The sequence below is a fragment of the Castor canadensis genome, chromosome X (genome assembly GCF_047511655.1).
Source record: "Castor canadensis chromosome X, mCasCan1.hap1v2, whole genome shotgun sequence".
NCBI classification, from domain to species: Eukaryota; Metazoa; Chordata; class Mammalia; order Rodentia; family Castoridae; genus Castor; species Castor canadensis.
In genome coordinates this window covers 85,336,740-85,340,637 of record NC_133405.1, presented here as the reverse complement: position 1 = coordinate 85,340,637, position 3,898 = coordinate 85,336,740, and the positions used below count along the sequence as shown (strand labels likewise).

Here is a 3,898-nt window from a genome sequence, read left to right as displayed (position 1 = left end):
AAGTCAGAACACCTTCACCTTAGCACTGGACTACTTAGTTGGGAAGTCTTATATGGGCCAATCCTGGCGGGGCTGCCTGATCACATCCCAGCATGTCTCAAGCATGAGACCTTCTATATGATGGCAGAGGTGAATTACTGCAGCTGCAGTTGGTCTGATGTTTCTGTACCCAGTGCTGTTAGGTGGCAAGGAGCTTCTGTGGCCCCTGTGGAGTTGACTACTTGAGCCCTGGGCTCTTTACCACCTTATTGCATGGGGGCACTCAGGTCTATTATCTTTTGTTCAGGACATTGTACTCTGTCTGAAGCACCTGTTACAATTTCTTCAGCACTAGATTTTCATCTGCTGGCCCTTCAACATTTTTCCAGGAGTGTTTTCTCCTCAGCCATGTCAAGCAGTGCCTCGTTGCTACTCTCCCACTATGACCCATACATGGTGGTTTCTTTCTCCAGATTCTTGGTCATTGTAGTCATCTTTTCAATCTCCTATTTGAATATGGTGAATACTCTGCTGATTTTAGAAACAGTGTTATGGAACTCTTCAAGCGTCTCTGTGTATAGGGTAAGCTGCTGCCTCATTAGCTCACACATCATTTGGAAGTACACTACCTTTCATAAGAGAAAGTCTTTGTGCTGGTTCTGCTCCTCTACTTTCTTCATCATTTTCTGGGTCTTCTAGAGCTTGGTGTCTCCCAGCAGCTGTTACAGGTGCTTGTGTTTGAAGACACTGTTGACATGCTTCTCTCATATCTCACATTGCTTAATAAGCTTCTTGAGCCTCTTGGCAGCTCCATGTTCTCTTGGCACAGTTTATATTCTCACTAATTGTGCTGTCCCACCTGCAACTGAATGTCATTTACTATCACCTGGAAGTATGAAGTCATCTCCTTGCACCACTTCTCCTCCTAAGTCCCCTGCATGCCTTCTTTCTTGAGGAAGTTACTGCACTACAGCAATTAGTGGCACAAACTCTAAAGCTTGCTGCAGGCAAAGACAGCCTTGTTCTTCTCACTGCATAGGTGGTCCTTATCTTGTACCAGTGGTTCTGCTTTTCTGTGGGAGTTTCATCTGCTTCTGGAAGTTCCAGAATACCTCTTGAACAGAGTTCTGGCTTTGGTGCTGGGGTGCTCAGCGTGTCCATCATCTGCATCAGCAATGTGATCTCTTTCCTCAGACCCTTGGATTTTTTCTTCTCCTGTAGTTTTCAGTGATCTCAGTCTTCAACCTTGTCACTTATCCAGACCTCTTAAATGCCTGGCTCTCCTTGAAAGTCTCCTTTTTGTCCTTGACTAGTGGGAACAAGCCTGGATGAGGTTTCCCATTTCAAACTACACAGGTTTGTGACTTCTCTGGATCTTTAGGTTCAGTAGGCTCACTTGTGTCCTATCCTCACATGGACCCCCTTGATTGCTTTCCACAGGGTATGTACTCAATGTTTCTTCAAGGTTCTCTTGAGACATCATTGCAGGCCCCAGGCTGAGAAGTTTGGACTTGTACCTCTCTATCTTCCCAGGAGACTTACTAGTGGGAACTTCAGCTTCTGTCCCAGCAGCTGACCAACTGCGCTGCCCCAGGTTCCCTTTGTCTCTGCTTCCTTTGTCCCTGGTTTCTTTTTGAGTTGGACTGTTTGGCAGTTGCATTCTTTTTGTGTTACTGCTTCATTGTGACTTGCAAAGCTAGGTTAGGAGTTGATCCTCACCACTGATGTCCCCATGGCTTTCCCCATTCTATTCTGGAACCTGAAACCTCAAGAAACAGCTACTAGGAAAGGCTAAAAGTCTTTACACAGTACACCTCCTTCCAATACCTAATACCAGCAAACTTTACCAGCTTCCCCTTGCTCTCATTGGCTTTGCTTACCCTAAGGGTGTCTCCTTTCCTCCTGTCTACAAATTCCCTTGACTTCTGTGAGACTCAGTGCATCACATTGAATTTTACTTCTTGGAAAGTCCATACAATATTTAATATATTCATTTTTTTGCTGTTGCTCAATGTTTGGCAACTCCCATCTGCAAGCCTAGAATGCCATAGACCAAATACACTGGCAGAACCAAGTTTGCTTTTATTATTCTATGACTACTCAAATATCATAACTTGGAGTATCCTTGTAGACTATTTCAATACCCTCATGCTAAAGATGGAGAAATGAAACCTGTAAAGAATGTTTTAATGCACAGTAGGGCAGAAACTTACCCAGAGTCACACACAGCCCATGCTGGAACCCAACTCTTCTAACTTCTAATTCAGTGTTATTTTCAAAACATCAAGTTCATTCCCTGACATTTCTCTCAGCCCATTAGTACCAGTTATATCCCCAGTTTTTCCTTGAGCAGTTCCTCTTCAGGGAAATATTTTATTTTAGTTCATTTAAAACATTTTTATTAGTATATGATAGTTGTATAAGTGATTTCATTGTGACATTTCTATATATGCATACCTCAGTTTTTAGTTCATACCACTTATCTCTCCCACATGACTCAGAAACACCATGAACTGGTCCTATCATTACAATTTTTTCTACTCTAGAGATCCAGCCTTTGGTGGTTGACTCAACTACCTTCTTTCTCAAAGTTGTATAGGAGATGGAAAATATGACTATGACCCAGGTGATAGTGAATGACATTCGGCTGCAGATGGAATAGCACCATAAGTGCAACTCCAGGAGAATGTGGAACTTGGTCCCTGGATTGCATCTGCCAGGACTAGGTGTGAATGAAGTCCCAGCAATGAAACAGCAAACAGGAAACTGCCATTTTGAAATGCAGTAGCACCATACTCAACTGAAATGTTTTTATCTACCCTGGGACAGGAAACTGGCTGCCTGTTTACAAGACTAGGCTAAGAAGAAGTGTAATGAGAATAATTATGAAGCAAAAAACTTCCCTTGGTCAGCCCACCCAAAAGCAAAAAGCAAACAAAAGTCAGCAAGGAAAAGTCCTTGTGTAGCATCTCCAAACCCAGGCTGAAGGAGTTGGGTAACATGGAACATGACTTGAGACTTCGAAGCTAACTTCTGAGACTTTACCAAATGAATGTCCTCATTGGGAAGGGACAATAGAAGATAGCTAGCCTTGGGGGATCGAAGTATTCCCCTAAGATGACTTCCATGTCACCCACATTCTACTGTCTCAGAAGCTGCTTAACTAGCTCCTTGGAAGTCCTGTGCAGGAGCCGACCATCAGATCACTTTAGTATGAGGAGTGCACTTCAATATTTCACCTGGCCAGACATCCAGGAAGTATAAAACTTGGCAATAAAGTGCAACTGTAGACTAGCTTCAAAGGCCAGAACCAATCACTATAATCAGCTTCACATGGGGATGCAGTGGGGTGGGCATTAGTGGGTTAGCAGATATGATTTGCAATAATAACAAAAAAGGTCAGAGGGCATCATGAAGATATGGAGTGAGTGGGGAAAGGTTAGGTTACATAGCAGAGCCTCTACCGAAGTAGCTCATAATTGAGGCAGAGTGGCTATCACAAAGAAATGTTGTTCCTGCTATCACATCCAGGGAAACACAGAATGGACCCAGAAAACAACTTTCTGACAACCTAATGGCCTTTCTGTAATCCTGTGAGGCAAATGTGTAGATAGATACAAAAATAAACTAAAAAAACAAGTAAAAACTACAATAATCACTACATTAGCACCAATATAAAGGTAGCAAAAAAAATAAAATATAGAACAAACTAGTAAGTTAAAGAAATGATAAAAAGAAAATTAATTAACAGTGAAAAAAGGAAGGAAAATAAACCAAAAGAAAGACTAGAAAATTAAAAATGAGAAAGCCAGAGTAAAGTATAACGTGAAAACAATAACAAGAAAAGAAAAAAAATGAAGAAAACAACAATTTAAATTTGAATAATAAAAGGGGAAGAAAAGAGAGTAAAAAATATATT

At 41.6% G+C, this 3,898-nt stretch overlaps 1 pseudogene; it reads right to left on the bottom strand.

The window, feature by feature from the left end:
* Positions 1–245: 245 nt before the first annotated feature.
* On the bottom strand, positions 246–1,639 carry LOC141419795 (alpha-taxilin pseudogene; annotated as a pseudogene).
* Between the last annotated feature and the right edge of the window lie 2,259 nt (positions 1,640–3,898).